The following is a 17,513-nucleotide window of genomic DNA, read 5'->3' as shown; positions in this document are numbered from 1 at the left end:
ATAACTTGCTGTATGCAAAAATTAAGTCCTGCAAAAGGTAGTGGACACAGCCCAGGACATCTCTGGCAGAACACTCCCCACCATTGAGTACATCTACAGGGAATGCTGCCGTTGGAGAGCAGCAACAATCATCAAGGGTCCACACCACCCAGCACACGCTCTGTTCTCGCTGCTGCCATCAGGAAAGAGGTATCGATGTCACAAGACTCGCACCCCCAGGTTCAGGAACAGCTGCTCCCCTCCACCATCAGACTCCTCAACGACAAACTCAATCAGAGACTCATTTAAGGACGCTTACTCATTAATTATTACTGAATATTTATATTTCATTTTGTTTACATTTCTTTTTTCTGGAGTATGCTTTACAGTTATTGATAATTATAAGTTCTGCCAGTTTGTGACAGGCCCAATTAACTAATAAATCACAAAAACTCTAAAAGTATAAGATCCCAAAACTCCAATTTTCAAACCTAAAAGACGAATCACCAAATGTTATGAGCCCAGAGGATCCCAAAACCCAGCTGCAATAGAAATTTACCAAGACAAATAGTTAAACAAAAACAACTTAAACAAAAGTTGCTTTCAATATTCTGTAAACATAAAAACAGGATCAAACTTTAACTTATTGCTAGTAACTTAACTTAACCCCTTTCTAATTCTAAATGCACTTGTATGTAATGTGTGTGTAAGTTCAGAAAAGTTCTTTGATTCACAGTCCAATCTCACTTCTTACTCCTCCAAGTTCACCGGTATCAGGCAATTCTTATACTGTGCACAGAATTTAACATTTATAAAGTTCACCAGGCTCTGGTGCCTGAAAGGTAAATGATTACCATTCAGGAAGATTCTTGTCAGTTTTCAGAAAGAGATTTGTTGCCCATTGGACACAAACAAACTGATTCCTTCTGATCAGCCACTTGCCAAAGAAACTTGCTCCTTTTGGGTTTTCCAGATGATAACCTCTCTTTCAGGTCACCACAGAGATCCTTTTCTGTTTCCTTTATCTCAGGGAAAACATTACACAGCCAGCCATCTCCTCTTTTATGGACCACAAGGGCTTTGAACAAGCTGAACTCAGAACTCACAACCCGTCTTCAAAATGGGGTTTCCAACAAGTTTCCAAAAGCCACTGCAGAAAACCAGCAGTCTCAGTCTCTCTCTCTCTCTGTCACACGTTTGACTCTCTCTTGCTTGTATAACCCTCCTAAAACAGCACACTCCACCAAAACAGCTTGCTGACTTCCAAAATCAATTCATGAGACATCAGTTTCCTGAGATAGGTCCTTCCATTTGCACCACTTTGTGAAAATCTCCAGTACAGGAGTCTATTGTCTTTGCAGACTTGTCGGCACCACTTTATGCATAACTTTTGCATTTTAAAAATGAGATCTGTTTTGGACTTTTTTGCCAAAATATTGTTTTTCAGCTTTTTCCTTACAAATACAATTAAATGAAGAATTATACTAATTTGAAACTGTGCACTAATATTTTACATCAGAATGAATAACATCAAAATGAGTAGTGGAGTAAGTGTGTTACCTCTGTACCTTGCTGTTCCATTCATCTTGGGCCAATCTGAAGGCAGACACCAGGTGTGCTCCATGAGGCCATTGTTTGACTTCCTGGCCTCTTCGCCAGTTGCCATTCTGTCATATTTACCTGGTCCCTGATAAGCAACCTTCCCACTCCCAATAAGCAGTTCTCCTGCTCCCATTAATTTCTATAATTGAAAATGTTAAGAGTATTTTTGGACATAAGGGAAGATGAAATAGCCCAATTAATATTTTCTTCAACTTACAAGTGTAATGAGATCAATCATAATGGGCCAAAATTTTGCAGGTTGTCAGTATTTAATGTGTCACAGTGATGGCAGTTCTCTTTTATAAAGGAAGCTTGGCCATTAAATCTTCCCAAACTCAGCAGGAAATGTCTACAAGGTCAGTGTAGTTCCTTTACGACTAACCACAAAGTTTGGGCAATTATAGCATTCTTTACCCAGTCTGAATGCAATGTAGGGATGTCTAATGAAAGATTGAAGCTTTTGTACTTCATGCATGGTAAACCAACTCGGGGTTGTATGTGATGTCATGTACATACTCTGGCAACGAATCTGAACTTTCAACCTTGAATTTTAATACAACATTTGTAATTGGATGGTTTTTCTTGTCTCTCTGGTGATTGGAGCATTGAAATCATCATATTAAATATGTGCTCAATCCTGCGAACTTGCCCTCTATTTTAGAACATTAAATAAAGCTTTAATTTTACTGTTTTAACTATTTCTTTTGCCCAAGCTAAATGGCACATGTTTGATCAGTGTTTTCTGTTTTTTTTCCATGAATTACATTCAATCAAGACATTATGCAGCCTGTATAAAACAGGGGCCATGCTATTTTCTACCCAAGGATGGAAAATATTACTTTGTAATATGAAAGCAAATAATTATGTATCTTTATTTTTGCTACATCAAGCACACTATCTGACCTTGCTGAGTTTCTCCAGCATTGGGTTTTTACTTGGTATTTAATAGGATGGGATTTACTCCAGATTTTCATTCTAACATTGATGCAAAGCACCTTCCCCCAAAGACAGCATTAAAAATGTGATTAGTTCACTTTCATCGATACACGGACAAGAAAACATTCACTGAGGAGGGTAGGATCTGCAGAGACCGCTGCACAGTGTGCAGTAAAAATATATGACCTAATAAGTTTACATTTAGAAGCTCATCTGTTAAAACTCTTGAATTGCTAATTTGTGTCTGCAAGATGAATGGGTGAGTGTTTGTAATGTGCGAGATTAATATTGATGGATGGTGGTGAATGAGCACGTTTTCTCATGTTTGCATCACTAAACCTTTTGGACAGCTAATCATGTGTGTGTGTGTGTATATGTGTGTATATAAAAAAAACATAGCAAATCTTCCTCAAGAAATAATTCACCACCTATTGATATCTTAACTAGTAGTCATATAAAGAATAGCTTTAGTCTGTTTAAGATGGTTTACATGAATAAACTGCAGAGTAATGCTGTTTGAAGTTCAAGAATGATGAAGGAATTACTTTGAAACATAATTTTGCAAAATGGAAGCCAATGGGGCCACAATCTCTCTGCATCAAAACAATTAGAACAGAATTGCCTGACTGGTAAATTTAAATCTGTATTAGTAACCTCCATCACTTAATCACATTGTGCCCTAAAGTGCAATAAAATATATCGTGATCAGGTCAGGATCTTCTGTACATTTAGTGCTCATTGTTAGAAGGTTGTTAATGTTTATTTGAATAGATGACTTACTGTATGGATAGTTTAAATTACCCTATTTTCTATATATTGTTTGCTTTAACTGTCATTAAATGCCACAAATGGAAGTTCCTAATTTATCCATTACTACCACTTTTCTCCTTTACTTTTCTCCCTTCTCAACAAACTAATTTGCAAGATGGTTGATTGAGCTGTTTCCATGTTTACTGCAATTGCCATGCTCTTGGGCCTTTAACCATATTGTTTTTGAGGGAGAATAGTTAAAGTTCCTTTTGTAAATCATAACACACATGGAGGGTTGTGAAGCATATCTTCTTTGGTTTCCCAGTCCGTTAAAATGCATGAAAAAGTCAAAATGCTGAAGCAGGTTATGAGATTGAATGAAGGCCAAAATTAACTAGTTTTCATTGTTGCACAGTTGTGCAGTTAAACTTCCTTGCTTGAATAGATTAAAAATAGAAAAGAAAGATCGCTTTGTGTGCTCTATCATTTTTTTGTAACATTCCTCTGATTATTTATTTAATTCTTCTGGATCAAAGCAAAATAATAACCATTGTGATTTTGGAGAATTAAACTGCTTATCTTCACTTGTATCAAGATACAGTTATGAGGTTTGTTTTGTGCTCTATCCTGGCAAGTCCACTCGTATTGCAGGTTGTGCAAAAATAAACAGTTTGTGCTGTCTACGCTGCCTTGAATCTTCCTTGTACGTTTAATACAATTTCTAGATCAAGAGTCATGCCCCTGTTGCAGCATTGCCTTGGAAATTAGACAACAGTATTCGAATGAGTAACCAGCTTCAACTCTGTTTGATCAGGACTGATGTTTTTCAACTCTCCCCGATGGGACTTCTGTTCCTCATGCCACACTGAAAGTTGCAGCAGCGGTCCCATGCCCAAAGTATGGCGCACAAGAGCCAGCGATCGGGGCCAGGGTTTGAATCCTGTGCTGCCTGTAGGGAGTGTATACAGTCTCCCCATATCTGCGTGGGTTTCCTCTGGGCCTTCCAGTTTCCTCCCACTATTCGAAAATGTGCCGGGGGTGAGGGTTAACAGGGTGCAATTGGGCGGCATGGGCTTGTGATCAGGCTGTATGTCTACATTTAAAATTTAAATGTGGTGTAAATTTGAATCCTATTCCTCATAGGTAAATAGAAATGAATGTAACAGCATACAGTGATGGAAATGTATGGATACTGAACGCAGGGTGGGGAGAGACTTTGAACAGTTTTCCTTTTGTAAATAATTAATTGTGAATGAAGTCTATTTTTGGTTAAAAAGAATTGTAAAATCGGAGAAGCAAGGGATAATTCTTTGAAGCGTGTGGAGAGGTATTCAAGGTTGCTTGAAAGGAGCCAGTGGCATAGAATTTAATGATACCACTGAGCTTTGTCAGGCAATGTTATTGCATCCAGTCTTGCATGAAGTTTACAGGTTGGACTGCAGTAGACCAGGTCTATTCAGTTGATCGTGTCTATCCCTCAAGGACAAGGATGATGGCACTTGTTTCGTTGATTCACAGAGTGAACACACCTGGGTGTGCATTTGTTTAACATGTACTTGATGTTGAACTCCAAGAAGTACACGATACTTCACAAATCAACCAACTAGTTCCAATGGCCTGGATTTGTTGCAGCATTCGTCCACCTTCACAGCCGTTGAGTTCTGATATAACTTCGTCCACCTGTTCCACCATTGAGGTCTTGGTTGGATTGTTCTTTGTCAGGGACCTCACCCTCGACCGGCATGGGTGGCCCTAGCAGGAGCACAGGTCCAGATGGCATCACTGTCAGGATCACCACGACAAGCTTCTCCACCACGACAAGGTGGCCATCTACTCGCTTCATTAAAGCAGCATCAAAGATCTCTGGCACAATCTGGAGATCATTTTATCCTTGGAATGTTCCACCCTTGTGCATTCCTCATCTCCTCTCACTTTGCAATCCCAAGGAACCCTCGTTCTCTCGAGTTGGGATGGAAATTTCCTTCAATGTAGGATCGATGCAATGAGAAATAAAGAAACACAAAAGTGGGAAAACAATCCAGCGACAGTGAATATCATTCAAAAATGTGAAGCTTGTGCACGCTGAGCACAAATGAACAAATGCACGCAATGACAAAGACGAGCAATGACAAATCTTGCAGCTTAATTTAAACAGGTAATTTGATGTTTATTTTATGAGGTAACAATGAATGCAAGAAATCTAATGATTTGCAGGCAATACTTAAATTTTATGAGTGCATTCAATACTTTTCTCAGGTGAACTTGTCAAATACAGGTGATTTCATTCTTGCTAATCTGCATTTAAAAAATATTGATAAAGCATTGTGCTAAAAAGATTTGGAGACCCTCCTCAGGCCAATAGAATTCTCTGCTTTTGCAGGCACACGAGATTTATGTTTGTCCATCTAATTCCATTTATTTCCCAAGATTGTTAGTTAGACATAAGACACCGAAAGAGGGCTCAGTTAGTGTATGCCTCACCACTCCAGAGGAGAAAGTGTATTATTTTGATATTTAGTAGTCTTGAATGGATTGTGATCATTTGGCTGAAAGTGAGGGAGGGATGTGATTGTTCTGCTGGGGGCTGGCAGAGTTACCTTCTGCCTATTTCCAATTCATGGTTGGGAGTTGTTTATGCCTATTATGCCACGAAGAGAATTGAAAATCTTTAGCACAGTTGAGTGAAGCTAGTGTTGAGATGGTAATGTCTTTCATCAGCTTATCACCTCAGACTTATCGTTTGATATTTGTTATCTCTTTCTGTCTTAAATTGGTGCTAATTTAAAAAAAACTTTTACAGTTAGTGTACCTTATGTACCTGTTTGACTGCCCCATGTAAGGGCGGCACGATTGGCATAGCGGTTAGCGCAACGCCTCTACAGTGCCAGTGATCAGGGAGCAGGGTTCAAATCCTGCGCTGTCTGAAAGGACTTTGTACATTCTCCCCATATCCGCGTGGGTTTTCTCCGGGGCCACTGGTTACTTCCCAGCATTCGAAAAGTACTGTGGGTTGTAGGTCAATCGGGAGTAATTGGGCAGCATGGACTCGAGGGCCTGTTACTAGATTTCTTGCCTGTCTAAATTTTTAAAATATGATTAAATGTTGGTGCATCTATACATTGTACTTGTGCCTCAACAATAACCTCATCTTGAGCCTTGAACCATAGTCGTTTTCTGCAGACTTCAAATTAAACACTTTGCTTGTCCAAACCAGCCAGGCATACCAGGAAGCTCAGAAATCCACTTCAGTCTTGCTAAATGATGATGGTGTTGGAAATTCAATGTATTAATTTAATTTCATTACAAATCAATGATGAAATAAAACTATAATTTTGAATGATTTGCCTTAGAATCTGGCTCCTGACCAAGCCTAAATTTAGTTGATTGGTTTAATATTCTGATAAAGAACAGGTAAAGATGCACCAGTCTGGAATTATTTGTTAACTTCTTGTTTTAGACATGGTGTTTCATCCTGAACATGTTTGAGACTGTTATTGATGGTAATAGTGTGATGGACCTGGAAAAAATTTATAACCAAAATCAGTCCATTGATATAAATATGGTACTGTGGCGGCCCCTCGCAGCCCCCTCGGGGCGCCTCACAAAATGAAGGACGTACACGATGATCCAGCAGGCTAAACGAGGCCCGTAACGCTGCCCTCCAATTGGCTACAACTAAAGGAGCCCAACTGGCCTTGCAGGGAAAGTGGATCGCAAATGCACCAATCAGAGCTTTGGCCACACCCCTCAGCTTGATAATAAAAGCAGGGCTGTGAGCCCAATAAAGCTTAGTGTTAACTACACTCATCTGGGGTTCGTGCCGTTCTTCCTGGGAACAGCGTGTTCTTTCTGAGCCAACATGCACACAGCTATAAACTCTCACGTGCTATGGGCACAGTAGCGTAGTACATGAATGAATTATGGGCTGATATCAAAAGCAATTTTACTGGAATCATGGGATAATTATTGAGATTTTTCTAGAATAAATGTTATTAATTTAAAGTAAATATTGCTACATATTTACCCTGGCAGTCGGAAAATTTGGTTTGCGAGTTTTTCTGACTGGTTTTCAATTTTGAACGCTGACCTGGTCATTTTATCTGTTTAACTGCAGTCTCAGAAAGAGTTTGGTCTTGCTTTTGAAAATCTTGTTTGTTGAGCAGCAGGAAGAATCCATGAAAAATCAAGGGGGATTTTATTGGGCTGAATGCATTTCCTCAATTGGTAAATCTCCGCTGTACTTCAGGGATTTTGAAGCATAACTAATGACTACAGAGCAATTGTTAAAATGGACACGGATCTCTGTAAAAATAAATTTCCACTTTCTATAGAATGAACAGGATTCTTCAAGTGAACTGAAATACATAGTGATTATTTTGAACCATCTGATTTCCAATAGTTTACATTTGAATCAATATTAAGTTTGATTTCATTTGGGGAATTTGTGGATATTTGCACAACTTTCACAGATATCAATAAAACGTATGAAGTGCTAATTCTGTCAGCTGCTTTATTAAAGTGAGAGTTTTATTTCGTCGTTCAGGTGCCTTGCCGTTCGGCGTGGGGGATCGCATCTCTCCATCCGACACGATCTCTGGCCCTCCGAACTGTAGTTGTTGCCTCCCCCGTTTTCTTCTGGTGAAGGCTCCATCTTTGAGCTGAGACTGTAGTCGATGTTGAGTTCATGATTATATCAAGGCAAAATACTGAAGTGGTTCCCCGTTGCCTTCTTCAGTTGCAGTGTCCATACTGGACGGATCACCCTGGCCATTGATCAGCAGATTCATCTACCCAGCGTTTTTAGTTTTATAACCATAAATTCCAATCTGTAAAAACCATTCACCATCTGCAATCCATGGCTTCACGTGTTATATACAGAGGAAACTTGGGACTACTTTATGCTGGACCATGAACACTGCAAGGCTGTAAGAACTGGATCACACCTGAGTGGTGAGCATGCTCAGTGAGACACATTGTGAGAGCCACATCACACTGAGTGGTGAGTATGCTCAGTGAGAGAGTGTATGAATACATGACCAGTAATGTGATGTGAGTAAAGATTTGAGCTTTTAAACTTACAAGCCTTCTTAGTGTTTATTAAGGCTTATAGGGATTTTTTTCTATATGCTGTGGGTTTCTATCTATCCCACCGCTACCACCATGTTGTGTCCTCATTGTACCATCAGAGGTCTTAAACACTAAGAAGGCTTGTAAGTTTAAAAGCTCAAATCTTTATTCACATCAGGTACTGGTCATGTATTCATACACTGTCTCACTGAGCGTGCTCACCACTCAAGTGTAATGCGGCTCTTACAGTCTTGCAGTGTTCATGCTCCAGCATAAAATAGTCCCAAGTTTCCTCTGTATATAACATCATGTAAGCTAAACCTCGCCCAAGGGTGGCCTGTGGGCTATCAGACGGAAAGAGAGCCTTACTCCTCCTTTTGCTGAGCAAAATTTATGAATTGAAGATTTACTTTATGCAAGGTAATTAAATCCCAGGGTAATACAAAATGGTGAGTATTTTGTACCCATTATAACCAGCTGCCTATGATAAGTGAATGGTATAAATGGGGAAGTCTTACCAAGATGTGCTTCCATGTCTTTGACCAATGAAATGATAATAAATTGTAGCAGATTTTAAATTAAAATTGTATTGAATCAGATATTAACTAATTTTGATTCCACCATCTGTAAAACACTCCGCGCAGACCTGACAGGCCTTGGTTGCATCCCTGATGTCCCTGATGGTGTACGGCAGGTTTCGGGACTTGATGAAATGGTACAACCTGGTGACACCTGGATGGCAGAGGGACTCATGGAATGCCTGGAACCTGTTGTCATGCATAGACATGCAGGTGTGGAAGAGGGCATCGGGGGGGTCTTTAAACTTCCCGGGGCGGTACTGGATGTCATAGCTGTAGGTTGCCAGCTCGACTCTCCAGTGCAGGTTCTTTTCATTCTTAATCTTGCTCTTGTTGGTAGTGTTAAACATGAACGCCACAGGTCACTGGTCCGTGAGGAGGGTGAATCTCCTGCCAGCCAGGTAGTGGCACCAGTGGTGGACTGCTTCCACAATCACCTTGGCCTCCTTTTCAATGGCGGAGTGCCCTAGCTCGGAGCTGTGTGGGGTCCTGGAGAAGAAAGCGATGGGGTGCCCCCCCCCCTTGGTTGAGGGTAGCAGCGAGGGCCACCTTGGAGGCATCACTCTCCACCTGGAAGGGGGAGTCTCATCCACAGCCTGCATCGTGGCGTCCGCGATGCCTTGCTGGATCCGGGTGAAGGCTGCCTGCGCCTTTGGTAGGAGGGGAAAATTTGTAGCTTGGGACAGTGGGCGGACCTTGTCCGAGAAGCGAGGGACCCACTGCAAGTAATAAGAGAACAGGCAAAGGCACCTGCGGAGGGCCTTTAGCGTGGGGGAGAGGGGTAACTTCATTAATGAGCGCATCCTTTCTGGATCTGGGCCGATGACTCCGTGGGCCACAATGTACCCAAGGATGGCGAGGCGGGTGGTGCTAAACACACACTTCTCCCTGTTGTGAGGTTCAGCTCCCCGGACGTCTGGAGGAATTTCTACAAGTTAGCATCGTGGTCCTGCTGGTCATGGCCACAGATAGTGACGTTATCCAGGTATAGGAACATCACCTTCAGCTTGTGCCGGTCTACGATGTGATCCATCTCCCGCTGGAAAATGGAGACTCCGTTCATGACCCCAAAGGGAACTCGGTGGAACTGGTTCAGGCGCTCGTCTGCCTCAAAGGCAGAGTAGGGCTTGTCGTTCGGGTGGATGGGGATTTGGTGATATGCCAACTTCAGGTCAGTCGTGGAGAAAACCCGGTAGTGGGCTATCTTGTTGACCATGTCGGCGATCCTCGACACGGGGTAGGTGTCCTGTTGGATGTATTGGTTTATGATCTGGCTGTAATTCCCAACCATCCTTGGCTTACTTCCCCCTTTGACCACTAGGACTTGGGCTCTCCAAGGGCTGTTACTGGGCTCTATGACACCCTCCGCCAGGAGTCACTGCACCTCCGTCTTGATGAAGTCTCTGTCTGCAGTGCAATAGCGCCTACTTCTGGCAGCGATCGGCTTGCAGCCTAGCGCAAAATGTGGGAAGATCGCCAGTGGGGTGATGCGCAGTGAGGAGAGGCCGCAGGCTGGCCAGGGCTGGTAGGTTGACGTGCTGTGTAATGTAAGTGGAGGTTGGGGACCCCCAAAGGCAAGGGTGACACTCTGCAGGTGGCACTGGAAATCTAGGCTCAGGAGGAGTGGGGCGCAGAGTTTGGGCATGACCAGGAGCCTGAACCCTGTGTAAGTCTCCCCTCCCACAGTTATATCAGCCGAGCAGCGCCCGAGGGTATCCTTGGCGGTGAGGGTGATCATGCAGGTGGTGGGGTGAACTTTTAATCCCAGGAAGTGGGCCACACTCGGGTGAATGAAGCTCTTGGAGCTGCCACTGTCGAGCATGCACTTTGTTACCTGCCCGTTGACTTGCACGTCCATCATCGAGCACCCGAGGTCGTGAGGGATGTCCCTGGTCAGCGTGTTGGTGGCCAGGACCGTCTCGGATTCAGAGTCATCGATCTCTAGCTGTGTGCAACAATTTCTAGCTTCTGGAGTCCTGGGGAGCATCGGTAGGGCAGCCTGGTCATCGCCTCTGTTGACCACATTGACATCAGTCGTGAGTTGAGTTGTGGCGTGCGATAGCCGATGGCATACAGAGGTGTGGGGAGCATCAGTAGGGTGGCCTGGTCATCACCCGTGTTGACCACGTTTTTTTCAACGTTGTCGGGGACCCTCCGTGTCGGCCGCTGCCTGGCCCAAGATGGCGGTGGGATGTTAGGGCCCACTGCATGGCTGGCCACCTTCCTAAGCCGTGTCCGTTGCACCGGGGGAAATAACATCATCATGGCCAGCGGCAGTGATGTAGTTCCATCAGCTGGAAGAGATGTCGCTGTAGTTCTTGGCATGTGGCAATGGCGCTGGCGAGTGCTGGTGCAGATGCTCGTGGCACATGCTGTGATGGTCACTGGTGGGGCCGGGTGTTGCGCAGTCGAAGTCGGGGAAGTGGGAAGTAATTGTGGGGACAATGGCGAAGCCCAGCACGCGCACTGGTGGGGAGATCCGCGGGGGAGGTAGGGAGGTCATAGAGGGCCGCTCAGTTGCCGGCAGTTTTAGAGAGGCACACTTTTGCAAAGTGGCCTTTCTTGCCGCATCGGGAACAATACTGGTTCCTAGCTGGGCAGTTTTGGCATGATCGTCGTGCCAGGGCCCACAGTACTTACCTGGCACCGGGCACCTGCTGCAGCGATGTTCTCCTTCCCAGCTTGGTCTGGGGCTGCAGCTGCATTGTGAGAGGGCCATGAGGGAGCCTGGGAGAACCTAGAATCGAATGCTTCAATGTGCAAGGCTGCTGTTTCCAGGGTTTGGACCACTTCCATAGTCTTGGTCAGGGCGTAGATATTGTCTTCCAGCAACTTCTGCCGGATGGCCCTCAAGCGTAGCCCTTGGACGAAGGTGTCCCAGATCAGCCTCTTGACCTCCTCTCCACCTACCCCGTGTTCAGCCAGACACGGTCGGGCCAACTCTCGCAAGTGTCCCAGGTAAGACTCAGCCGTCTCCCCGGGTTGCTGGGCTCGTGTGTTGAGGAGGTACCTTGCACAGACCGCATTCATGGAGGGTTTGTACATGTTCTCAAGAGTGTCCATTGCACTCTTGTAGTGGAGCAGCCTTTGGTTGCCTGGAAGGCATGGGGACCCAGCTTTGACTGGAGTAGGATCAACCTCTTGCTGCCTTCGTGTGCCTCGATGATTGCATTGACCGCATGGTGCCAGATTTTGAAGTGTGTCTGGGCTTCCGGGTGGGGTCAGTTGACTTCGAGGGTCCCTGCACTCAGGAGTTTTTCTACGAGAGCCGTGAGAAAATTTTGTGGATTAAATTGTGGTGCGCTGTTAGACAGAATCAGACACACACAAGGTAAAGACTGTACAACATGCTTTAATCCACATAGACTTCCACAGAGCTGCAGTAACTCTGAATGAGCTTTGAGAGGCCGGCACAGGCTTATATCCCGGAGGGTGATTGACACCCGACTGGGTGGGGCTTGATCCCTTCAGGCCAACTGATTGACAGCTGGCCAGATGTTGTCCTGTCCCCTTACACTCCTGCAGGTACAGAGGTTTCCCCCTGCAGTAGGCTGGTGGTGTACCACCACATGGGGATTACCTTAAGTTCTTTATGTAGACGACACTTTCCTTATTCTAACATACCCTAATTTCAGATCTCTTTAATCCAACAAATCAAATTCTGTGGCTGTTACTTTATGTCGTTTTAATTCATTGATAAAACAGATAAATATTTTGAATAGCTTCGCCACAATGTTTTCATAATAGTGAATAATGAAGCATTTACTGTATAAAGCTAGACCTTTCGGTTCTAATTACTTAAAAGTTCTCATAACAAAAGTGATAGTTAATGTCTGCCATAAAAACACAAATATATATCGAGATACACGCTTCCTTCACATCTCGTAGAAAAGAGTAAGCCGTTAATTTGGGTGAATATTACAACATATTACATCATAGTCACTATGGTAACACTACAAACAATGGTTCTCTTAAAGAGAAAGGCGCAAAATTAACTATTAATCAAAAACACAAGGTTTTAACCTTTACATTTACCTTGGTCTACTCTAGTGACGTTCCTGTATTATCCCCATCTCTACCCTCAGTCGTTCAAGTTTATAGCCATAGAGCAGGGGTGGCCAAACTGTGGCTCGTGAGCTATTTTTGGCTATCTGACATAAAATGTGTGTCTCGTGGCAATACCGTGTATACCATTGTATAGACGATCCGAAACTTAAAAACTTCAACTTGAAATCAGGATTGTCCTATACAAAGAACCTAAAATTCTTCCCTTGATGACGAACTCTCAACACTGGCGCCATCCTTCCGTCAGTTCGCGCATGTCTCATTAGTTATTTGCAAAGTCTCAGCGCTCCTCTGCGGGGTCCATCCGCCCAGTCCGACTGTTATCGGCTCTGCTTAGGCTTTAAAGAGCCTGTTACAGGAGCAGACAGTGGTTTATTTTAAACTGTCCAAATAAAATTTAAACCTTTGTTATTAAAATATTGTAATTTGCTTTTATCAGCATCCATTAATCAGTGGTAAAAGCCAGATTTGAGGGTTAATCTTATACAAAGGGTATTGCTCAAAACTAACATTTTAGGTGGAAATTCTGGGGATTGTCCTACATGGGTCATCCTATACAACAGCGTATACAGTATGTTGGGTGAGAGAGGAACTGTATGAGCTGCCACTCACAGGGGAAGCTTTAGTGGGCATGGCTTGCGATCGCATGATTGTTGTGGCTCTCAAACATCTGGAGTTTATTGTATGTGGCTCTTACGTTAAGTAAGTTTCTGTCATAGAGATCATTTTGCAAGAAGACCAGTGGACATCGCATACACGGTACAACAGGTAAGACAAGCGATAAAGGTGCAAAGCGAGAGATCAGTTGGCAAGGACCAAAGGCAACATAATTTTTCAACTTTGGGGCTCATTCAAGAGTCTGAAGGCAGGAAAGAAATTGCCCTTGAATCTGGTGGTGCATGATTTCACCCTCCTGAATCTTCTTCCTGATGTGAGGGGGTGAAGAGAGGGTGGCCAAGATGGGATGAGTGTTTAAATGTTTTGGGTTCCTTTTCAAATCAGTGGAAGTTATAGATGGGGGGTGGGGAGGTCGGGGTGGGGGAGACATTCACACCCCTCTGTGGTCTTGGGAAGAGCAGTTCCCATTCCAGTTGCTCTCAATGGTATACCCATAAAAGTTGCTCAAATTTGGTGACGAGGCAAATTTCTTCAGGTTTCTGAGCAAGGCACTAATGCGCTTTCTTGGCCGTTACATCAATGAGCCAGAATAAGTCACAGGAGACATTTACACGGAGGATCATAAAGCTGCCTACTCTCTCCATCTCAGCACCATTGATGTAGACCATGGAGAGAGCTCTGCTTCTCGTCCAGAAGTCAATCAAACTAATCTTTAGTCTTGCAGGCATTAAGGGAGAGGTTATCCTGGAAACAAACCTCTTGTCCTTCTCTCCCTCTCACATCTGTTCTCCATCTTGTGGTTAAATCTCCTGTCCATGATGGTCATGTCCTGAAATTATACACTGAGTTGGGTTGTGCAGGCACAGAGAGTACAATAGAAGACTTATATAGTGCTCTCGTGATGATCATGGAGGAGGTGTTTTCACCAATCCTCAAAGATTGTGGCTTGCAGGATCAAAAGTCATGGATCGAATAGGTGTAGGAAATAGTCTGCTGGATATTGTGTTGAGAGCAGAGCTGTAGTCCTTGTTGTCCAGGTGTTCCAGGGCTGAGCATAGGACCAAGGAGATGGCACTGGCTGATAATCTGTTTCAGTGATCTGTAAACGGGAATGGGTCAAGGGGTGGCTGGTAGGCTGTGAGCTAATATGTGGCACAACCAACCTCTCAAAGCACTTCATGATGACCGCTGGTGCTGTCACCAACCGATGCACATTTTGGCCCATCGTTACAGCCTTCAGTGGCACCTGGATGGCAATGGCTTTCTTGAAGCAGGTGAAGACCCTACAGTTTCATTTGATGATTTGTATTAGAGTGGTTGCCAGAAAGTGGATGAGCATTTTCTTTTTATTTTAGACAAACAACACACCAACAGGTCCTTTCAGCTCACTAGTCTGTGCCGCCCAATTACACCCTATTGACCTACAACCTCCAGCACATTTAGAATGATGGGAGGAAACTGGATCCCCCAGGGAAAGCCTATGCAGACATGGGGAGAACATATAAACTCCTTACAGACAGCACGGGATTCAAACCCACAATCCTGACCGCTGGCATTGTAACAGTGTTGCGCTAACTGTTATGCTGCTCAACGTATTCTGGAACATACTTGCCACATTTTCTGATTTTTTGGCTTTTTTTGTGTGATGCTGATGTATGGTACTTAGCTCGGTGAATGGCACCATAATTATAGTTCAAAGCACCTCAGCTCCTTCCATCAGCTGCCTGTGTTCACTGGCTATTGTTTAATTAAATGGTGAAGAAGTGCTCAGCCTAGTGAGATCAGGCTGAAATTCTTGCAAGCACATAAAAGGAAATGTAATTGCTCCAATTACACTGTATTGAAAATTCCAAGTGTTGACATATCATTCTGATTTAAATGTCAATAAGCAGACAATTGATTGACAATTGATTGAAATTGATTTAAATGGAACCAAATGCTTGCAGTGAAATGACAGTATTGCCCCTATTTTCTCACAGCATCTCTTACTAATTGCAGGTCTTTGTGCCTTGGATGTCCCAGGTGAGACTGAGCAATTGTGATAGAGTTGTCGAGAGAGACACATGACAGAAACAGATCCTTCGGCCCCACCTTGTCCATGCTAACCATCAGCCATCCATTTACACTAATCCTATTAATACACATTTTTTTTCTCTTTACATTCCCATGAATCCTCTCCAAATTCTATCATGCAACTAGAAGAAACCCACTTGCCAACCTCGAGATTCCCTCAACGCCACTTTGCTTGTTCATCATCCTCTGGCAACTAATCTCATCCTCAGCCTTCAGCTGGAAGGCCCTGTGCTGTCTGGCCTGTCCGCCACAGGTCTGACAGAATGGTGTAGATGGCACTTTACGTAGCCTGATGGATCTTTTCACCAGAGTCCCTGTGGTGTGGTGCGCTCGGATGGGGGCAGCATTCACTGACCCACACAAGGGTCAGTGAGGAAGGAACCAATGAAGAATCCAGTCCAGCATCCATTGCAACATCTGAAATATTGGAAGGAGTCACAGACTGCCAAAAGATGAGTTTAAACTTAAATTTAGAGATACAGCACAGTAACAGCCTCTTCCAGCCCAGAGGTCCATGCCATCCGAATGCACCCATGTGACTAATTAACTTATAACTCAGTATTTGGAATGTAGAAGATAACTGGAGCAACCGGGAGAAGCTCACATGGACACAGGGATATTATGCAAACTCATTTCAGGCAGGAACCTGGGTCGCTGGCTCTGAAACCTCTACACTAACAGTGCATGCATGCAATCTACCTAATGGAAAACTCTTCTCATGCTTGTTGATGTGAGAAGATTAGTTCTGGCAATACATGAAGAACTTTGGGTTCTGTGTGGGAGTCTCAATTGCAATTCAAGTGTGGCCTATTACCCCATGAACATTTGGAAATGTGGTGATGCTGGCAAAGACCCCTGTCTGTTCAGTGCTGTGGACTTTGTAAAGGAATAGACATAATCCATTTTCTTCACAGTCCTCAAAGTTCAGGGTGTTACCAAACTGATGCGCAGTGCAAGCAATGTATGGGTGCAAAGTATTACAAGCTCCCATTTCATTTTGTGTATCATTTTAAGGGTTAGTACAGGCTGCGACCATTCACAGCTGTGGCGAGACTGGGTGGCAACATCTAGTACAGACTATACCTGAAGTTGATTCTCTGGAGGAAGAGAAAGACATTTGTTGCTTTATCCGGGGACACAGGTGGTGTGAGAGTCATGTGAGTAGGACCCTGAAGGAAGCAGCATTCATTATTGACCATCAGACATCTTACGAACCACTGAGGTGGAGTGACTCTGCGTGAAATGGACAATTTGGCTGATTCTCCCTGTCAGGGGAAATTATTGAACCACACTGAGACCAAAGGGAAGGTCACTTCGACTGACCTGTACCTGGGTTGTGGAAGTCACACATTTCGTTTCCTCAATGCAAGGAAAAGGGGAGTTGCGACAACCATTCATCCGAAAGGATATTTCTCAGCATGAAACTCGACAAAGATTCGTGGGTTTTCAGCAGTCCGGTAACTTAGTCTCTCCCACCTCCTTCATGCTTCCTTCTGTGCAAGGGATTTCTAAGACTGAACTTTGGAATGACTTTCCAGAATTGTCCCTCAGCTGTAATGGTTTGGGTATCATAAACACTCACACTCATACATACACACACACACATGCACACATGCACACACACATATGCATGCACACATACATGCACACACACAGACACACACGGACACATGCACACATACACGCGCACACACACACACACACACACACACACACACACACACACACACACACACACACACACACACACACACACACACACACACACACACACACGCACAGACACGCACGCACACACACAGAGACACATTAGCACACCGTTGGGTTTGATTTAACTAATGTGTT

The 17,513-nt window shown here is 43.9% G+C and overlaps 1 long non-coding RNA gene across 1 annotated transcript in view; it reads left to right on the top strand.

Annotated features, from left to right (window-relative positions):
* Nucleotides 1-1,586: 1,586 nt before the first annotated feature.
* The window catches only part of LOC138739003 (uncharacterized), a 138,932-nt gene continuing 123,005 nt past the window's right edge, over nucleotides 1,587-17,513 (top strand). The window contains exon 1 of the long non-coding RNA XR_011341945.1: nucleotides 1,587-2,655. This is a non-coding gene — a long non-coding RNA (uncharacterized lncRNA). The remainder of the gene's footprint in view (nucleotides 2,656-17,513) is intronic.

The sequence above is a fragment of the Narcine bancroftii genome, chromosome 7 (genome assembly GCF_036971445.1).
Source record: "Narcine bancroftii isolate sNarBan1 chromosome 7, sNarBan1.hap1, whole genome shotgun sequence".
Taxonomy (NCBI): Eukaryota; Metazoa; Chordata; class Chondrichthyes; order Torpediniformes; family Narcinidae; genus Narcine; species Narcine bancroftii.
The sequence above is the reverse complement of the archived record's forward strand: the minus strand, read 5'-3'. Positions and strand labels throughout refer to the sequence as shown.